Below are 24,484 nucleotides of genomic sequence, written 5' to 3' on the forward strand. Positions count from 1 at the left end.
GTGAAGAAAATGTGTGTTGTTCTAAAATATATATGTACATACACGCATACATATATATGTGTGTGTATACATATATATATGTATGTGTATATGTATGTGTATGTATATATATATATATATATATATATATATATATATATATATATATATTGATACATAATATATAACTATTGAATTCATTAGCCATGCATCATTTTTGTTGTGTTTTCGAATTTAGGAATGATAATTATGGTTGATTTATCAAAAACGTAAACACAAGTAAATAAAGGCAAAACGTCCTAAGTAGGTATGAGGCAGGTATTTGAAGTCAGACAGATATTTGATTTAAATATTTTTATGCAAGACTAAACATGATAGAATTACGTATCAAAATTTAATACGAATGATTTTGTGCAATAAAATAACGGGTTTTGTCAAGAAAAATATGTTGTATTGACAATATGAAGAACACTGTGTTTTATTCATTTAATTGAATATAATTTAAGGCTGAAGTTAAATTTGAATAAAGGATAACATAATCGCATTACTGATAGTAAGCATGCTTTTCACAACATGTTTAGTCGATTTAAATCCGACCATCATTTGGGATATATTTCGATCTCGGGAATTTGTACGAATTTTTTTTTAACGGAAACATTTATTTAATTCGCGGTGGTTGTATATATGCCCTCAATCATCCATAATATTATAGAGATCTACGTTAGTCGCAATTTTACTTTCAGTCTCCCACAATGCGACTTGAAAATTTATATGATAGAACATATTTTCTCAATGGCTTTTTTTCCATCTGTGGCACGGATCCGTTAGGGCAGTTTTAATTTCAATTGTAGGAGACTTAGATCACTTTTGTATTATTGTATTATTAATAATCACTAAATATGCAGATCCTATTTAAACGCAATTAGGTAAAAATATACTTTCGCATAATTTATTTCCCAACAATTATCGCAAAAACAAATAAAAACATTATAAATGTGTGTATATATATACGTGTATATATGGATATATGTGCGCACATATATGTGTGTATATATATGTGTATAGATGTATATATGTGTGTATAGATATGTGTATATATATGCATATGATTATGGGTGTATATATATATATGTGTATATATGTATAGATGTGTGTATAGATATGTGTATATATCTGCATATGATTATGGGTGTATATATATATATATGTATATATGTGTGTATATATGTGGGCATATATGCATATGTATATATGTATATATGCATATGTATATATATATATATATATATATATATATATATATATATATATGTAATACATATGAATATGTATATGTATTTATATATGATGTATATATGCATATGTATATATGCATATATATATATATATATATATATATATATATGTATGTATGTATACATATGTATATATGCATATGTATATATGCATATGTATGTATATATGTATGTATATATGCATATGTATACATATATGCGTATATATGCATATGTATATATATATGCGTATATATATGCACATGTATATATGTATATGTGTATATATATGTATATATATATGTATATGTATATGCATATATGTATATATTTATATGTATATATATGTATATATGCATATGTATATATGTATATATGTATGTATATATGCATATGTACATATGTATATATGTATGTATATATGCATATGTATATATGTATATATGTATGTATATATGTATGTATATATGCATATGTATATATGTATGCATATATGAATATGTATATATGTATGTATATATGCATATGTATATATGTATGCATATATGCATATGTATATATGTATGCATATATGCATATGTATATATGTGTGTATATATGCATATGTATATATGTATGTATATATGCATATGTATATATGTATGTATGTATGCATATGCATATATATGTGTATATATGCATATGCATACATGTGTGTATATATGCATATGCATACATGTGTGTATATATGCATATGCATACATGTGTGTATATATGCATATGCATATATTTGTGTATATATGCATATGTATATATGTGTGTATATATGCATTTGTATATATGTATGTATATATGCATATGTATATATGTATGTACATATGCATATGTATATATGTATGTATATATGCATATGTGTATATGTATTTATATATGCATATGTATATATGTATGTATATATGCATATTTATATATGAATGTATATATGCATATTTATATATGTATGTATATATGCATATGTATATATATGTGTATATATGCATATATGTCTATATATATATATATATATATATATATATATATATATATATATATGTCATATTCTACTGGTACCATGTAACCCAGTACTACCTGCCTCATGGTCATATGTATATATGTATATATATATGAATACGCATGTATGTATATAGATGCATATGTATATATATATGCATATGTATATATACATATATATATGCATATGTATATTTATATATATATATGCATATGTATATATGTGTATATATGTATATATATATATATATATGTCATATGCTACTGGTACCATGTAACCCAGTACTACCTTCCTCATGGTCGGGTCACCGGCGACTGAACTGGTTCCCCCGCCAGAATTGTTTGGTGAGGAGGGCGGGTAGTCTCCCTTAAGGATTAAAAACAAGACCTTCTAAAGGGCGAATGAACTCTTTTTCTGGGTCAACGGTCAACTAGCACCGTGTATATTTGTGTGTGTGTATATGTGTATGTGGATGGAGAGGGATCCCGTAAGCCGTGGTGAAGGCAACCTTTCGAGGAGAAGCAAATCTCTGATTTAAAAAAAAAAACATAAAGCGGAAAACCATTACCCGCATTAAGCTAGTTTGCAGTTTAATTTCTTGCTGGCTATCTTGCTCTTGCTTGTTGCTTGATCTTACCATTTTGAACCGAGGGAGAGACTTAGCTGTTGAACAAAGCTAAGACTCTGTAACATCATCTTTGTATAGATACTCCCTCAGGTATTTGGGCTCATGGATTTTGAATGTCTGAGGGAGTGACACTCGTCTGACAAGACGTTTCAATCATCATATATATATGCATACGCATATATGCACATATATATGCATATGTATATATATATGTATATATATATATATGTATATATGTGTATAAATGTATGTATATACGTGTATATGTATATATATATGTATATGTATGTATATGTATGTATATATCTGTATATATGTATATGTATATATATATGTATGGGTATGTACGTGTGTATATATGTGTATATGTATATGTGTATCTATTGTGTATATGTGTATGGATATGTGTATATATATGAGCATATATGTGTATGTATGTATGTATGTGTATACATATATATATATATATATATATATATATATATATATATGTATATAAATTACTATAAGTTTACCAAGGTAATCAAAATGGTAAACTTAAAATATATTATACATATTAAAGAGTTAATATTTACAAGTAAATTATTCTCAACCATATGTAAAAACTCAATAAAACCGAAAAGGAAATAGAGCTTATACTATGAACAAATGATTAATAAAACATGTTAAAAGACAACTTGAAAAAGAGTTAAAAACATATTTAATCTTAAAAAAAGGAAGCACAAGATAAGTGGATAATTCTTAATCCGCGGTGTTTTGAAGAAATACTCTCCTTCTCATCAGAAGGCTGGAATTAGCAAAATGCAGGATCGATGTGTGCATGTAAATGTTCTAATGTTCTTTTTTATCATCTTGATATTGATTACTCTTGTTAAATAGAGTAGAGAAAGTACATATATTCCTGGCAAAGCACGGCTGGCAGTACATTAAGGAATGCTTATATATATATATATATATATATATATATATATATATATATATATATATATATATATATATATATATATATATATATATATATATATATATATAAAATGTCGGTGTTCACAATGTATGAACATCTGGTAGTGTCAAAGTATTATGCATAATCCCATGTGGCAATCGTCCTTGTTGGACGTTAGTGGTGTTTATCATAACGAAATATGATCAACTATTTCATGTATGTATTATTAAGTACTGAGAATAATGGTTACCTTACCTCCAACGTTGTCTTTTAAGCAGATCCCATCTCGAAATGTGTAGTCTTTACACAGCAGGTCAACATCTTCATTATATTGTAAATTGTCATGCAAGTGATTACTTCAGTAAGGCATCAGAAATCAACTTGTTCATAATTAACGTCAGAGTCTCACCAGTACTTTCGTGAAAAGATTCACTACATCTAACCTTACTATTTGTGAAAGGATCTAAGTAATGTTCGTTATTTACACAAAGTAAGCTAAATTCTGAGATAGGATGCAGATTTGCCTTAGTTGTGGAAATTATCTCTACCAGGAATAGGATTAATAGATGGCATACTGAACCCTATGTCATGACAATGGACCTTAATTGAATACCGTCAGAATCTTGCAGAGGTTGTATATGTGTACTCGTTCGCTGTAATGCTTAACATGTTGTCTATATGTTGCCGATATTATATGATCTTATTATTTTATGCTTTATACGGAATGTCCATGAAAGCTTCCTTCCTGCTTTAATAATTATTTTTAAATGTGTGTCCCGAGATATACTATTAGATCTGGTAATTTCTTAGATTAGTCTACTATATGTATAAATACTGTCACAATGATTTGTCTGTAGCAAGTTTTATGTTATATTGTGCAGTTGTTGCTATAAACATTTCTGCCTTCGAGAGTTTAGTTTTTTTAGGGTTTTAATTCTCATGTGCTTGTCTCACTTTTCTCCTTGGTCTTTTGGTTGATTCAAGACTTTCTCGTTTATTGGCGCTATCATATATTAGTATGAAATCCGCTTGATTGTTGTGTTGAAGTTGAGCCATTTGTATTTACTGATTCTGTAGAAAAGGTTAAATTGATGTGTACTTTGTTGTTTTTTATTAATGGATAGAGACCCCCATACCGTTCCTTTTCACTGTTAGATTATCCATTTTCTTTATTTGGCTAGATTTAAGATTCATTATTATTTATTATTTCTCATGTGATACGTAAACGTATTCCCTCCCCCCCCCAAAAAAAAACGCCTGTTTCCGTGTAGTGGAGCCGCAAAGCCTAGAAGTAGGAACAAGACAGCTTGGTTAGAATTAGAATATTTATATCAAGCAAGGGTTAGTGGTACAGAAAAGGTTAGTAAGTCGTCTCTGTACGAAATCTAGGATATCTCTAATTAAGCGGCCTATATATACTGGTTATAGTCCAAATAGAAAAGTCCATCCTAGTGTGCCTAAGGGTGTGTATGTCCCCACACAACCTCCTCCCACGCTTTTTCTTCAGGAGAAAAACACGTTAATGTTTCTTCCTTTTTGCTTCCATGGTAAGAGGTTCAGTAACCTTTCTTTTCCTTGTCGACCGGCGCTGTCTAAGGTTTGCTTGGGGAGGCTCGATATTGAACATATCTTAATATCGCTAGCTTCTTCCCTGACTAGAAGTGTGTCTGTGCTATCGTAACGACGATGTATGATTTGATTAAGGTGTCTCTTGTGAGTAGTGGTAGGGACTTGAACCAAGTCGGATGCATTTCCAATTGTCTTTTCCATTTTTCCCTGTTCCGAAACGGATGTAATGATTGTATCCGTATGCTATAAAGAAAACTGTTTCTCTTGGGTTATACATTTTTTGTGGGAACGGTAGTGGTTCTACCCTAATTTGCTTGTTTCGGCAGTAGTTTTTCGAAGATTTGTAGTATTTTTCGCTCAAACACGGTCTCTGCAGCAGACGTTGCTTCAGGGGTATTCGAGTTCGGTTTGATCCTGAAACATTGTAAGCACTGTTTTAAGGCCTTAACTTAAGGTGTTCCATGAGTTTTTTATTCTCTTTTCAAAGTGATACGAATCGTTCTGCCCGTCTATTCGAGCTTAGATGATACGGGGTTATAGTGATGTGTTTTATTTTAAAACTGTCGAAGAATTCTTTCTAATCAATTTATGTCAACTGTGTCCCGTTGTCACTGACTAAGCAATTGATAACATCAAATCGGACAAAATGTTCATGGAGGAATGAGATAGTTACCCCTGGGGCGTGTCTCTACCACCTGAGTACTTCTGACCATTTCGAATAGCTATTTACTACAATCAAGTTGTAGACATCCTCCATTGGTCCTGCGAAATTCACATGTTGTCTCGACCAAGGTTGGTTCGTCGTTGTCCATGGTTTGTGGGTGTTTGATGATGCTTCAGCTGCTAGAGAACAATCCTTGCAAGAATACACCAAATTTGAGATGTCTAAATCCATATTTGGCCAGTATACATACAACCGCATAAGCTTGTTCATCCTATTCTTTCCTGTGTGAATATTTGTTTCTGTAAAGTCTTGGATAAAACCCCGCTTTGATGATATAATTGTCACACAAGGGTAAATGCTAGCTATATGTCCATATTTGTTCATGATCTTCTGTTTTGTGGAACAAATGAATTCGTCTTTTTAAGCTTCGCATTTTATTTCCTGGTATTTATTTAATCACGTTAAGCATCAGATTCTTGATGGTTTTCTTAAAGAAGCTATCACAGTGTCTTCTAGTTGGAATTACCCTCGACAATCCGTCAGCATGCCCATTTTTTTGTGAGGGAAGGTATTCTAACTTAGTCATAGTAAAGTAAGATCGTACCTTATCTCAGCAATATGTTTGCTGCATACACATATAGTCATTTCTTCGATCCGAAGATAGTAAGGAGCGGTGTATGGTCAGTTAGTTAATTGAAAACTCTCCCATGCAAATAACGATTGTACTGTGTTACTGTAAATATTATTGCGAGGGTTTTCTTTTACGATCTGCGAGTAACGTTTTTCCGATAATGGTAAAGTGCGTGAAGTATGTACCACTGATTTCTTGCTTGTAATATACCTATGTCATGAGGGCTTGCGTCGATGACAACTATGGTATCTAATTCTGAATTGTAATGGATAGAATATATGTCGGACCTCAGTGCAGTTTTAATTTTTTGGAATGCCTCTTGACATGCAGATGCCTATTTCGCAGTATTGCCTTTCTTCAAAAGTTTGTATATGTGGCCCGAAGATTATGCATGTTGGGAATAAATGACAGGTAATAGTTGGACAGTCCTAGAAGCTGTGTACTTTGGCGACCTTCCCGGGAGTTGACGTGTTCTTTATTGTAGTTGTCCTGTCAGGATCTTGTTTAGTTTCTTATTTGGTCAATTATATATTCCAGGCATTTAATTTCTTCTGGGAAAAAAGTCAGAGTTTCCTTCCTGGACTTATAAACCGACATCCTGAATCCGTGAAATACTTTTCGCATCTGCTCTCTATGTTGCTGTTTGCTTTTGCTGATGATAATTGTATCATCCAAGTATACAGTTACGAAATCATGTCCGTCTAGCATAGTATCCATTATTTCTTGAAAAATCGCCGGAGGGGGGCTTGACTTCAAACGATAGTCCCACAAAATTGTATAAACCCCTGTAGGTGTTTCTGCAAAGTAGCTATTTTCCCCAACCGGAATCTGAAGATAGACCTTAGTGTTTGTCGGTTTTGTCGGTTTTGTCGGGGGTAGTCACGTCGAAAGGGTACAAGAGCTGTAGAACAGGCAGAGGGATGCAACATTTCGTTGATGGGACAGAGGCTGGAGATTAGATGACATTTAAGACCCTATCAGGTTTCCGATTCTCTTTTGAACCCTGTCCAAGCGTGAGAAACAATCAGCACATGCACCAGCTCAACTGTATTCCATAAATGGGCGAATGGTGGCCTTATAAAGTACACAATACTTTAAGGCGTAAGTAATTTTCTAGCATGGTAGAGGGCCCAATATCTCTTCAACAGCCTTGGCAATGGACTCAATGTATGTATTCCAGTGCATGCTCCCTTTAATCGTTACGCTGCGAAGTTTAAAAGAAGTACTTTCAGGTAATGAGTTCTTGACCATTGCTATTGGTCGTAGAGAAGGTTTCTTGTAATTATTGAAGGAAAGAATCTTAGTCTTGGGAGCATTGAAGGTGACTAATATGTGTGTCCCAATTCCACCATAGATTGGATGTCATCCTCTAGTTTTTCTGCCATTCCCTTTGTTATGTGTTCATTTGTTTTGCCTCGTGCCTGATATAGAGAGTGTTGTCATCAGCAAATATACCCATCTCCGAAAAATATCAGGAAGGTCATTTATGAATATCAGGAATAATAAAGGCCAAAGGATAGACCATGGAGGTACTTTCAAATTTATACCATATGGTTTACATGTACGACCGTCCAGGACAACTTGGGATGTTCTCTTACTGAAGAAGGATTTAATTGCCTTATGTATTTTTGCAGTTACACCGTATAATTTAATTTTCTTTAGAAGATCATCGTGCAATAAAATGTCAAAATCTTTAGACAAATCGAGGATTACTGTTCTACCATCCCCTTTTTTGTCCGGTACAGTTTAAACAAATAAGTAGTCGGTCAACATTGACCCCTTTGTTATATAACAAGAATACATTTCCCTAACATTGCCGTAACAGAAGAGCAACCTCTTCCAACATAAAATCCATGAACAATAATGTCAACACGTTACAGGGCAAATGAAAACAAGATTTATTCTTCTTCTTTTAGCAATGCCTGAAAAAATAAATTGCAATTACATTTTCACTGGGTAGATAAATTAAAGTGATGTGGTATTTTTTTATTTACACTGCAATTTTTCAGTTCATGAACTTTTGTGGTTTTTCGTTGTAACTTAGACAGTTTGCTATTGACTATTTCGTACGTTTGAAAGTTGAAAGTTTTTCGTGTGAGTTATTAAAAAACAGCATTTCTTTTTTTTTGTTACATTCTTATGCAGTGAAGCCGGAATGGTTGAAAGTAGGAACACGACGACTTAGTGAGAATAAGAACATTTATACTACGCAAGATCAGTGGTACAGAAAAGGTTAGTAAGTCCGTGGGGTGTCGTCTTTGTACGACATCCGTGATAGCTCTCATTGATCAGTGTAGACTTGCTGGATATATGCCTAATGTTCAAGTCCCTCTTAGCGTGTATATAGGTGTGTATGTGCCCACAAAAATTAGGCTGAGATATACTCTCACGCTAAGCGGTGTGGTCGATTGAAATTTCGGGTCTGTAATTTTTTTTTTTTTTCACCGGCGGGTGTGGGTTTTTTCTCGGACAAGCTCATGCCCTACACGTTTGGCAATCTTTTGTGTTCTCCTAGAGAATACCTAGTTTCAATGTTAAGCCGAGATGTACCATCTAAAGAGCACGATGACTGCATAGAAATGTGGCTGGGGGTTGTCATCCGTGCCAGTTTTTGATATAATTTTTTGATATATTTCAATGTTTATATACTTACGTATCCGGACGCATTAATATTACGTTTCTGAATACTTGTGATGAAGATTATCCATTTATATTATTTGGATTCAACTATGGTTCTTAACTTGAGTGCCACTTTTACAACGTTTCAGTCGAAATAACTTGCGGTTTCATTTATTTGAATCTCCCTGTGTTAGAGACCCATATTTTGGAATTCAACAAGATACGCCTGAATTAACTGGGAGCTTATATTGGCCAAAACTGGTCTTCAAGATTAGGACGGTAGTCTGATGAATTCAAAACATATGGGTAATAAATTCTAATCTCTAATATACAAACACGTAAAGTATAAAATAATAACAGCCTCTTTTACTGAAATATCTGCCTTGCAAGGAAGACATTAATAATGCTGTATATACTGTATAAACTCACGCAAAAGAATATTTGCGACAATAATATTCACAATTACTAAGATAATGTGTTGTGATTTCATGGCATAAAATAGTTTCATTAATTAATTTTTAAAATACATATGTATGTCATCTTTTTTATTTTTTATTTCCGCAAAATTCCAACTATTATTTTCAAAAACTGAAGGGCGTGTTTTATAGAAATTCTATTTATTTAAAAATATAACCATTGAGCTTTTATAAACATTTCTTGATGATGTTGTCTGTTTGAGCTTGATTAAGTTTTCCTTCGCTTGTAAAGTTAAGATAAACTAAGATGCATTTCTAGTGTTATTTGAATCTTTAAGCGTGTTATCTGTATTATGAAATCTTATGAAACGACTTTTTACAAAAAATTATTTAAAATTAATTAAATACGTTTAAATGTACTCAAAACTAATTAAACATGTTTACATTTAAAAGAAATAAGATTAGAAATACTGCAATAAATGCAAAGAATATCATAAGCGTTCGCCTTCATTTTTCCCAATCAGTTGTGATCAGACGAACAGAGGCGCATGCGTAATATGTTTCACGTTTTCTTGAAAGTCACTCCCATTTAAAAGGAAGTGTTTAAACTAATACATCTTTTGCATTAGTTATCTTATTATCCTCATTATAATCGCCTGGATACATTTGCTATGAACTCAAATTTCCTTTTATCGAAATAATGTATTTATAAATATTTAAAAATAAATGGAAATATAAAGTTTGTATTTGCCCTGTTTAAATGCATTTGCATAATCACTTTTATATTTTACTGTTATTTTAATCTAGATAGTAATATACTAAATGATAATACGTGTCTAACAAAAAATATAGGAATACGCATAATGTAATACAAAATAAAATCTTGAAAATCAGACATAAAGAGATACATTCATAATGAAATGTAATCCACTAGTATTGCTTCGTGTACAGTTATGATATACAACAATTTAATTTTACTTTGTACATTTTCTCGGATGTTTAGAGTCAGAAAACCATATTCATTTTTCTAATCTTAGACTTTTTAAATTACATTACAACGTGCATGAGGAACAACGGTTCAGTATACATTAATTAGTTAAGTCTTAATTAAGCACACTGAACAGCCCAGAAAAGAACAGAGGAAAATGTGTGAATGTCACGATCAAATGTGTTTGTTAAAAATGAAATACCTTATTAATGAGTCTTGATTAGGCTTAAGTGCTGAAGTTGATTGTAAAAAGAAAAGCATTGTTTTATTTTTTATGATTTATCAATAAACGACCATGTTCGATATTGCTAATAAAAGTTTATTACAGCAATTAATTAATATGCAGGAAAAGAGAAGGTACCGACAGTGACAGAGATATGTATACACGTACCAAAACGCATAATTTCAATTATAGCAGGTAACCCATATGCTATGTATAATGTTTTTAGAGGAATTACCAATGGCAATAACCTAATTAATATCTAAAATTTCAAAGGCATAATTTCCTTTAAAAAAATCATGTCCATTTGCACTTCACTTTAAACGACGTTGTACGTACATGTTCTAACACGTTTCTAAAATCGGAAACCATCGATTTTAATTTAACGATAACGTAATATGTTTAAACTGCTCTACACTTAATAAATTACTATACGGAAAAAGAATTTCCAGGTTGAAATTGACGCGATATTCCTGTTGTTCACAAATTAACAATTACAGTAAGTTAAATAATCCTTTACACGGTAAAAATGTATTTGGTACTGGTCATTGACACAAACGGCGTCAGGAATGTGATAATTTTAACCTACCAACCTAACCACATCTGTGCATAAAGAATGCAGAGTCCAGAAATTAAAAGACTAATCACCTTAACACCCGTGACGTCTGCTATCGATTTGTCACTTTAATTTCTTCACAAAGTGGCCGTCTTAATTCGATAATAACGTGTCCGTCGGCATTGACCTGCTCACTATTGTAGACAGAACTGTCGTCATGAAGACAAGGATTATGCGATGGACGGGCGGAATGGTTTTCAAGCCACTGCCGTAGTAGGAAACCATTAATATGTCCAATCGATTACAAGCACTATATCCTATTTCTATTTCACACCGGATTTTGTCAATGTTCTTATGGCACGGTGCCTCATCAATGAGTAATCGCATAAGTTTACGTTAGACGTTATCTTCTATTCTTCAATGAAAGATACGTTATTTTTTTATTTATTGCTGATTAATGTTGTATCTTCGTCCACAGAATATAATAAATGTATTACTAAATAGTATAAGGTAAACCCTGCATTTTTCCAAAGTATAAAACCGGGTGTTATATATTGAATAGCTATTACATGTTCAACCTACTGTTCGCGTATAAATCTGTTTCTCTTTTGCTATTAAACACTGTTTACCGACATTTGCTTAGTTTTATGAAATCGATTGAAATGTAACTTATTTTATCTACTGTAATGCCCATTTCTTTCTGTTCTACAGTATATCGAGCATTTTGTTTCTATTTTTGAAATTCATAAAAAATATTAATTGAAACTTCCTATAATGAGATTATATATTTCTATAAAGCTGTTAAAATATAAATCGAGGAAATAATCTTTTTTCCTTTTGTATGGCTTTTTTATTACATAAATTAGGGAATATTTTCCTATGAAACCATGACAGGATTTAACATAACATATTTAGGAGGAAAACACATACAAATTTGCGAAGGGTTTTAAATGCCTTGCTATCATTTAATCCATACCAAATATGACAGTAAGATTTGAAAATAACCCTCTGTATTTTCAATCGTGTTTAGGTGTTTCGCTCGTTAAAATTTCACGGGATATCTCCCCTTTTCAGGTTATTTAAGGCAGAATCCAGTGAGTTTTGAGTAAAAAGATTTTAATAGAATATATTTTTTCAAGACATTGTACCTACTAAAACGTTGTCCAACTAGAAATAACTTGACTTTGTTACATGGTTCGTGTCTGGTGTACGTCAGACTTAATTTGATGGAATGGGAACAAAATCATAATAATAAAGGCACGACTAAATTCTTTGTGCCAATGACATTCTTTGTAAACTGTCTATAACAAGAACCATATAATGATCGGCCCATTAAATAATCTATATATTAAAAATATTGAAAATATGTGATCGTATTATGGGTGCATTCTGTTAAACATTATCGCGCATTGATCTAAATAATTTTCCCAATGGAGCGCATGCTATATTACATGCTTTGTCGTCGACAAATTACACATTAGTATTTCTTAGAGATTGTGTGAAACACACACTTGATACTGTTTCGAGGTTTTATAATAATGCGTTGACCGGTTTTATTCCAATGCAATTAAGTAATATTAAATGGTAATGCAAAATGTATTATTAAACGCAGGAAGAGGTTTGACAAATTAATGTAAAATGATACTAGCAAAGTCTAATGAATATGGATGAAGCAGGATGAACACATTCTCTTTAGGGTTTTTATCTTAAACTTTTTATTTTTTATCTCATTTAATTACATCCAAAACATAATGGAAATTTAATGTTCGGTGTATTTTTATAATCTATTACATATCACTGCATCCTTTCTTAAATTATGTAAATCTTTTATGCATAGACTCGTTTATTTTTGTCAGTGTTTGTCATCAAAAATGTCATGCAAGTAATATAATGAAAGATTAATCCTTTCAAATACCAAAAAGAATGAAAATCTATTGATTATAATCCTGATGTAATCAAAACTACATTAAGAACATCAGAAATACGTTATGTAAAGAAACCTTAACGACATTAGAAATTCACGCCAGCATATCGGATTTTTACATTGCCTCTACATTTTGCGATTCGTTTATTAATCAAACGTATCAAATTAGTTTAATAAATGTATAAATTTAAAATACGTACGCATATTTAATACATCATAAACAGTAAAAATTTACAGCATGATATTTAAGTGGGCGTAGGTAATTGAATGACAGATATATATATATATATATATATATATATATATATATATATATATACGTATATATATATAAGTGTGTATATATGTATATATAATATATATATATATATATAAATATATATATATATATATATATATATATATATATATATATATATATATATATATATCTGTCATTCAATTACCTACGCCAACCTTTAAAAAAAGAACATAGCTGCCCCCCTCCAATGTTAGAAAGGTCCTCGTTGACAACACAAAAATTATACAACGGGAAAATAATGTAAAAAAAATTAAAGATTCTTGAAGCGTCGTACATTAGAACTTTTCAACCTAATATAAATGACATTGCATTTCAAAAAAGCAGTAACGTTCTGAAATGGCTTGCGTAGTCCGTGTTGGACGGACTTCGTACATTGTGTCTACGAACTTGCTGGTTTTAACACTCGAATTTTTAATCGACTTTTACTCTTAATCGACTTTTAGTTTAACTCATCACTGACTATATATATTTTAGTTTTCATTTTTAATCCTCATTTTCGCAATCCTGTATTTTTAACACCTGATGATGATTCATGGACGAATCGAAAGCGCTCGTAACAGCAACATGTATGGATCCTTTATTAATATTTTTGATTTTGAAACAAAAAAGACAATACGAAAAATTGAAAAATTAAAAAAAAGAATTATAAGACAAAATGTCTCTGTTGTATTTAATAATATTTGCTTGAATATATATATATATATATATATATATATATATATATATATATATATATATATATATATATATAATAGATTATATGGACATACACGTTCGATGAATTATCAAATCTATGAAAGAGACAGTTCCTTATCGTTATACTACTGGAAATTAGAGAAAATACAACCTAGGATAGAATGGAAGATTATTAGAAGGGGCAATACTTGCCACTCATTCAACTCACCATATCCATTATGCGTATCAGAAAATCTTGAGATAACTAGGTTTAAGGATAGTGATAAACTGGTAAATATTAAAAAAAAAACTGCTATATCCTGCAAACATTTCAGAGTACATGCACTTAAAGAACTCTAAGTTAAGAAGATCAGAAAAACAACGATCACAACTATCCCCCATCTAATAACCCCCAAAAAGGATGAGTGAGGTCTTAAGTATGATCCTATCCGTATAGATTACATAAGTCGCTTAATATTCTATTTTCTCAAGAAGTTATAATATTATTGACCTATATATATACCTGTATGATAGTATATCTGAACAAAACGAGGAATAGATTATTAGGGGAACCTCGAAATAATGTATGCATGTGGATATTTTTGGGTATGTGCATGTATGTGTATATGATCCGAATGTATATGTATATATATACATGGGTGTGAAAAAAGATAAATACTACAATATATAAATCTTTTTATTCCGTTTGTATAGCCTAAATGCTCTGAATTTTTCGTCATATGTTATATATTATTATTATTATTATTATTATTATTATTATTATATCGTTTTGTATCTTATGTATATCTGTGTAAACCTCGAAGGAGTGGTTGCTAAATCCGAGGATAAACCTATGAATTTCAAGCTGAATTCACTATAAATTTTTACGTAGTAAAAAAAAACGTATAAATTGTGAAAATGTAACAAGCGGGTAGGGCCGGTAATATAACTAAGCGCGTGGGGTTTGATAAAAACGAATTATGACGTGAATGAGTTAAATTATATGTCTATTTTAGATGTATCATGTTGTGACAGTGGACATATATATATATATATATATATATATATATATATATATATATATATATATATATATATATATATATATGTTTGTATTTTGTGTAAATATGCATGTAGTTATGCATGTATGTGTGTGTCTATAAGAAGATATATATATATACATGTGTGTGTGTGTTTGTATATGTGTGTGTGTTTGTATATATGTGTATTTATGTGTATGTATATATATGCATCTGAACTATTAAAATAGGCTGTATTGTATACGATAATTATAATACTGTATATTACCAGAATGTATGGGTGGCTGGGTACATATATATGTATGCTATATATATTACGCCTGTGTAAACTATCATAATACGCTGTTTCCTATAGGGAGTTTAAAAGGATCTTATTATTAAAAGTATTTTTGTATTTGTGCATGTATTGCTGTGTATTTATGCGCTTTAGGTGAGCGGATATCTCTGTGTACATATGTATGCATATATATATATATATATATATATATATATATATATATATATATATAACCATATATGTATGCATATATATATGATTGCAACGTCTTGTCAGACGAGTGCCGCTCCCTCAGACATTTAAAATCCATGAGCCCAAATATCTGAGGGAGTATCTATACGAATATGTTACAGAGTCTTAGCTTTGTACGACAGCTAAGTCTCTCTCTCAGTTCAAAATGTTTATGGTTTTTTTAAATAGAGATGTGCTTCTCCTAGAAATGTTGCCTTCACCACGGCTTACGGTGGCCCTCTCTACCCCAATACCCACACACACACACACACAAATATACACGTGTATATTTATATATATATATATATATATATATGTATATATATATATATATATATATACAGGCATACTAACATACATACAATATATACACCCACTATCAGACAATTCGCTTGTATATATATATATATATATATATATATATATATATATATATATATATATATATATATATATATTTTGAGACGTGTATCCGCTTGGGGTTCACAGGTTTTTAACGTTCCCAATCGACAGTATTATAATTGTTATTACTATTGATATTATTAGTGTTATTAGTACTATAAAAAAACTATTATTATTCTTAAGATTGTCGGTGGGAGTTGTATTGTTAGTTTTGGCATAATTACAGTCATAATATATAATATCCGGGTGGGTGTATGGATGTTCGTGTTTGAGGGTCCGTGCATTGATATAACTACGTAGGTGAGTATATCTATAAACATGTTATAACTGTATGTGAGTTTTATGTATCTATGTATGTGTACGTGTGTGTATATATATATATATATATATATATATATATATATATATATATATATATATATATATATATATATACACTGGTGTATCAAAGTGTGGGTGGTTATACGTGCATTTATATATATGAATGCATGAGGAGCTTGATAACTGTCGGGGGTGTTTGTTTATTTTCATTTTTGTTTATTTGATTATTTTGTTTTTATTTTTATTTTATTTTATTTTATTTTATTTATTTACTTTTTTTTCATTTTATTGTTGTGTGTGTGTGTACATTGTCAATAGCCATGAGGAATGTTTTTAATTATGTATCACAAGAAAAAAGTCCAAAATTCTCAAGTACCTCATACGGTAAAAACGAAAATATGGGATAGAAAAATTGAAAAAAAGAATATTAACAAAGGGAAGTAAAAAAGAAGAGGTTTATTATTTTCAAAGACTTTACTTATTCTATCATCACTCACAACTATCATTCATGTTACATTCTAACTTTGTAAACGAAATAAGAAAATGTTTTTGTTGGAAATATCAGTTCTCGAAGATAATTCTTGGTCCGAAGACGTTATCTCGCAACGCGAGTGATTACAGAAATATGTATGTGCATATGTAGCCATCAATGTTTGTATAAATAAATTTAATGATATATATATATATATATATGTATATATATATATATATATATATATATATATATTACAATAGAAAAATGCGAGCATTAAATGTAAAAGTAAAGAAAAGGGCAAGATATCTCATTAAAATATACAGTTATAAATAAAAAAAGATTTTAGAATTAAGAATTGATTATATAATCTTAAATTGAATTTTTCTCCAAAAAATATCCATGCTATGAATTTATTCTTTATTTCACTGGATTATCTTTTCCTTTTCTTTTCCATGTTTAAGCTTAAATGTATTACTTTTAATGGTCGTATTTTTTACTCTTGTAATCCATGCTTTTCCAGGTTCTCATTTGTTTTTTGTTTAATTTCCTATTATTTTTGTTCCCTTCAACATGACATACGCACATTAATAAAACAATGCATGCAACTCGTTCCTTTCATACTCGCTTTTCAGTTGTTACTTTTTCTTTTTGCGAGGGCTGTGTATTAGTTGCTTAAGCGACCTGGTTACTATGGAAAGCAATCATAAAAAAAATCCCGCTAACCTTCTTACAAATTTCCACGATTTAAACAGCAGTAAATTCATCAAAACCTTTGTTTTACAGAAGTGAAATTGATGTTTTTTTCACAATATAACTGAAACGCTTACCCATAAACTGCAATAATTTTTGGATATTTTGTCAAAAATGAGTGAACGCTGAAACTTTAAATAATTTTTAAAAACTGCCAGATTGCCATATAATAAAACACTGTCGAGATTGAACGATATATATATATATATATATATATATATATATATATATATATATATATATATATATATATATATATGTTATTTCGTAGATTACATGAATAACAAGTCATTACTGGGGTTGTACAGAAAAGATTTATTTAGGTAAAAAGGTACCCACATTTCTAAGCGTCCATTGCAGCTTAGTACTAAATTCTGTCTCCTACGTGAGGAGAGATTGCTTGTCTTTTTATAGACGTAACAGTCCATTCATTTGATGGGTGGTGGATCAGTCCATTATATCAATAACTAACAGCATATTATATGTTATTGTAAGATGGTATTCGCCTTCTTTTTCTCATTTATATGTAACAACACAAACTTCAAATAATTGATTCGTTGGTTTAAAAGTAATTGTTACTATTTTATCTTATTCATTTTTTGTTTGTATTAATAAATAATCTGCACACATAATCTGGCAGCTAAAGACGTTCAATGAGTCTTCTTGAAGAACCGAATTTTTGTGTTAATATTTAATTATTCCAATTAACATTGTACTCAAGAGATTAATATTTGGACACCATTTATAAATAGAACTGCACAGAAATAAAATTCTGCATGTTAATATAGTCAGCGAAACAAGACCCGGGATATAAGGCCAATGTCTAGCTGTTTTAGGTGATGAATTATTAAAGTAACGGTTTTACTAACATCTAGAAATCTCTATAGTAATACGCTAGGATATGGGTTCTGTTTTACTTTGTCATGCGACTTACATCGAGGGTGTGCACGTACATTTTATCATTGTTGAAAATATGGCACACAGATGCAACACTTGGACGAGGATCCAAATGTTCACGTTCGTTTGTTTGTTCCTGCTTAATCCGTTCCGTGGGTATTCATTAATGTACTCTGTATAGACCTGAGATACTTGTGGCTAGAGAAGTAGCTCAGATGAAAGCACTATGCTATAGAAGATTTATACAAGTAAAAGAATACTCGTTAGTGTCAGACAGTTTCTCACAACAGTAAATTCACGCAGAAACCTTTGCAATTATTTTAATGCATTTATTCATATTTATTTCTCAACGAATCTTTTTTTCTAAACAAGGTAGAGTATAATTTGTCATACCAATTAGTGTTTGAGAAGAGTACATGTAATTAATAAAGGAACGCAACATAGTCGTCGCAGAATTTGGTGGTACTATCAATTTACAATACCTATTTAACAACTGGATTGAGCCTTTCCACTAGTATTCATGGCGTAACCTCCGATATTCATCCAATCGTCCCTCGTAAACACGTTATAGAGCGTGATGTCATAAGCGAATAGACAATTTATGAAACATAATTATCGGGAAGGTCTTTCATGAATATAACAATAATAACGGTATTAAATCATGCTGTTTCCTTATTCCTGCATGCTGCTTGCCTAATAACACATTAACAAGCCTTAACGCATATTCATATTTTACTATTGTAAGACGGTCAGCACATATATTACATGGATTCTGTAAATCGTGTGTATAAAATATATCGTGGATTCTCTTCTTCTTAATTATTTGCACAATGGTTCAATGGGTATATTTAGTTATACAATTCGTAGTAAGTGGATTTTATAGGTGCTGAGCGATACTCGACGATTACACAACAAACAAAAGCTCAACGTCTATATCAAAAATTGCATTTTAAAAAAATTGTTTTATGACACCATATTATGATGGGTTCTATTGTTATTGGATAATCTATTCGATCTTATTCCAATATTCCAAAATGCTCTTCTTAATTCAAATTCATCTTCTAAAAGATCATATAATTGTCAGAATAGCATTTCATTTGTTGCAATATTTTCAGGTCATAATTAGGTATGGCCCCTCACATTTAAGGAATTCTATTTTTAAACGCTGCTGCTAGGAACTGACGAATTGAATTTATTCACGTTCTGCTACCAATTAATCAGACACCAGAATTACTCTATATAAAATAAACGTTTTTTTTTTTTTTTGCAAATTTGCGTATATTTCCTTCGTGTCAAATTGGAAGAATATGTTGCTCTTTGGCTACTAATTTATAATGCGAAACCTGTAAAGAACAACTGTCTACCGAGAACTTGTCATGCCCAGGAGTTGCATAGAAGAACTAATTATCGGAAAATGTTCTGAAATAAAACGTGGCTTCCAATTCACGAGGTTAATGGCCCGGCGTGAGACTTTATTTCGATGAATCTGAACAAAATTCGAATTGTGGGAAGTGATTTTTTTTCGAATACAACAGGTACACATAATATTTCAGGTACACCGTGAAATCAGAAACGAACCCTATTTTATTGAAAGAATGCAACAGTCTATCACTGGTAATGAGTGAAGCCCTGGAAAATTACTGCAAAACATTAAACATATTATGAGAACATTACTCATCGAAAAGAACACCTAAAATTGACTCTTTGTATACTGAATTAGCATCTCCAAAACGCATAGAAGCCGAGACAATAACATAATATTATGAGGGCCGAACCACCGAAATTCGTTTTAAATATCTGGCGAAGTTATTTGTTACAGTCTGTAAATCTCCATGGTTCTTAAAGAGTGAATGCGGTATTTCTGGCCATTTTTCTTCCGTGTTAAACCAGAAACTCAAGAACATTGAATCAAGTAAAATATACTCTCAAGAACATTGAATCAAGTAAAATAGACTCAGTTATTGTTTATAAATACTGCATTCTAACATAGTATTGTTATTTTCCATTTCACTTACATTTACGAAACACAATCATAATATTAATAAACTAGATTAACGCCATATAAATAAACATACATAACGATTAAAAATATTTATTTCGAGAGGTTAAGCATTATTAAGTGGTTATAAATAGAAATACAATTCTTGTGCTCATTTGGAAAATAAAATTACATTTCTTTAATTTGCAAAGTATATTTCTCTCCGTGTATTTGTGTAATACTTCGTATTTCATTTTGCAACGTTCTCCTTTGCACGAAATATCTTTTATTCACATTACAACAAATATTGAATTCCGCATGAATCATGTCTTTAACAAATTTCTATATATAGACATTTTATTCACGTTCGTTTTCATCATGCAACTTCGCAGAAAATTAGTTCCAGAAATAATTTGATATTTTCCGGTAATTATGTAGCGTGTTTAAATTTGCATATTATATACGGTTCTTTTATTTTGCCTTTCCTGTTCAGCTTATTAGATATACAATTTATCCATCTTCAATTCCTTCTACGCTCAATTCATTCCTTCTTAAAGATTTTATAGTAAGATCCTTTTTTTTCTTCTTTTAGATCTCGACTTGATATTCATGCACGTATTCATACACGGCCTAATGCGCAACTTTCAGTACAAGCCGTAATTTAATTCTGAACAAAACTGGTAAAATTACGTTATGGCATATAAGGGGCGACCAAATTAATGAACTTTTATGTTGACTCATAAGAATTCATTAGTGTGTATGGTTGGTTGTTTTGTTTTACGGCATATGGACACTTTTCAGGTTATTTAATGCCGAATCTGGTGATTTTGAAGAACGATTTTTTTAAATATAGTATATTTGTTTTTTTAAGTCGTATTCTATTTAACCCATAGTTGGGATCCTAATAGGTGCTACCACTCCGGGTCAGAGTGGACCTGGGAATAATGACAATTAAAGGGTGGCTCCACACTCCCTAAGGCCTTCAAGCTGGGGCCCTCACCATCGGATATAGTTTAAGGTTATATCCAGGACATTAGTGTATATATATATATATATATATATATATATATATATATATATATATATATATGTATATATATATATATATATATGCAACGGCTTATTAGACGAGTGACATTCCCTCAGGCACTTAAAGTCCATGAGCCCAAATGCCTGAGCTAGTATCTATACAAGAGTATGTTACAGAGTGTTTGCTTTGTACGAGAGCTAAGAATCTCTGTCGGTTCAAAATGTTGAGATCCAGCAAAAAAGAAGAGCAAAATAGCCAGCAAAATGTTAAACTGCGGAGCAGCTTAATGCGGGTAGTGGTCTCCCGCTTAATAGATTTTCAAATCAGAGATTTGCTTCCCCTAAGAATGTCGCCTTCACCACAGCTTATGAGAGCCATCTCCACCCCAACACATATTTACACACACATGAATATACACGGTTCTAGTTGGCAGCTGAACCTCAAAAAGGGTTCAGTTTCCCTTTGGAAGGTCTTGCTTTTAATCCATCTTGGAGACTAGCCGTCCTCACCACCAAAATCTTGTGGGGGGAACCAGTTTAGTCGCCGGTGACCCAACCATGAGGAAGGTAGTACTGGGTTACATGGTACCAGTAACATATGGCATGACCAGAAATATATATATATATATATATATATATATATATATATATATATATATATATATATATATATATATATATATACATATAAGTGACAGTGTATCTCTGTCTGTGTGTCTGTCTGTCTGTCAGTGCACATTTCCCTACACAATAATTTGCATTTATTTTTATTTTCTATATTTGTAAACCACGGGATTGCCACGGCCTTTTGTGCTCACTGGTTTTTTTCTTGGTCTTTTTTTTTTTTCATTTTTCTTAAACTTTTTCTTCTAGGGGATGGGACATCCAACCAGATGTCTGACATTTACCCCTATTTTAGTGAGTCCAACCAAGAGATCTTTGCAGGATTCTAGCCGTCCCTTTCAGTGCAATCGTTTGTATTTCACTTGCACTTGGTTCACCGGGTATGCTTGCTATGTACTTTTTAAAGTTCTTTTTCAGAAGCCCAGTTCCTCCTATGATGACTGGTATAATTGAAACGTCTTTTAATCTCCAATTTCGTTTCATATCATATATAATTCCTTGATACTTTGTTATCTTTTCCCTCTCAACTCTGTTAAGCCCTGTATCATTGGGTGCACTGACCTCTATTACGGTCGCTTTTTTTTGCTCTGTCCCAAATCACTATATCTGGTTTAACAGCTGCGTTTTCAAGATATGTAGCACTCTTGTTTGCACTAGCAAATAATGTTTTACTAATTCTACCTATTTCTGCTTTTGTTTGGTTTATCAAGCGAGTGCCATGGCTATTATAACAGTCATGTTTATAGTTTTGAACAAAATGTATGCTTCTCTAGGTTATAATCAGCCAAATTTATCACTAATTTTTTGTTTTGCTTTTTAAAGTAAATCTTATAGCAATGTAGGCGCATTCGTTTGTATTCAGTTTTTTTTGTAGTTTTTTGTAATGATTTCTGTGATGGGTTTGTTATATTCTTTTTGTCTTTTTTTAAATTCTAGATTTATCTGCTTTTACATAGTTTTTTTATAAAAGTTATTTATGTTTCTACTGATTTTGTGTAGTTATTTTTCGAAACGCTTATGTTGATTATGGAATGCCAAATTTTTATTCCGTATAAAAGATTATTTTAACAGTAAATAAAAGGTTCACTGCTTTTGCATTTTAGGGCTTTAAAACCATAGGATTTTCTTTTTTGGATGTGTGTTAATATTTAAAAAAAAAATGCTCGCCACTAAATTTGGCGTATTATTTCATACAATATTTGTAACTAATTTAATTATATGACAATTATTGCTAGGTGTTGGGATGTTATTTAACGATGTTTCAAAGTAAACATTTCAATATCTATTTTATGTGCGTGGTGAAATAAATCTTTTTGAGAGTGGTCAACTGAATATGACAAATTGCTACCCCAACATATATCAAACTGGAGGAGAGAAATATTGAACAACGGTTTGCACTAGATAAACAATACTCTAGAACAGTAATACAAAATATTTTACAAATTTAGAATAGGCAACACTATAGAAAATATACAAATAAATTTAAAATAATAAATAAAATAAAAGAAACATGTATATTCATTTATAATTATATATATATATATATACACATATGTATGCATGTATGTATATATAAACTGATAGAATATATGAATGATGAGTATATAAACATACAAGGTAACCATAAATGTTTGCATAAGCCTGACGAATTCTCAAAGGAATGAAAAGCTGAATATTTTGTGGAGCTTAATTATTATATATATATATTTACAAATAACTACTGAGCTTTACCTATGAATTGATCACTTTTGAAGTAAATACTTGTAATGTGTGCATAAACTTTTATAGTCATGTATTACTTTATGTGATAAAATAGTCATATATATATATATATACATGTCTATATATATATATATATATATAGATATATATATATATATATATATATATATTATAGTTGTATTAATAAATTTCTCACCTGCTTCAGCTTGTGTCTTTCCGTTACTTCTGCATTGTAACGCCTACTACTATTTCATTTAACTACATACAATACAATGCTTCAAACAAACTATACCCACCTCTTATGTATATATCTGTTGCAAT

Source organism: Euprymna scolopes, chromosome 11, assembly GCF_053919585.1.
Source record: "Euprymna scolopes isolate OS-2025 chromosome 11, ASM5391958v1, whole genome shotgun sequence".
In the NCBI taxonomy this organism is placed as follows: domain Eukaryota; kingdom Metazoa; phylum Mollusca; class Cephalopoda; order Sepiida; family Sepiolidae; genus Euprymna; species Euprymna scolopes.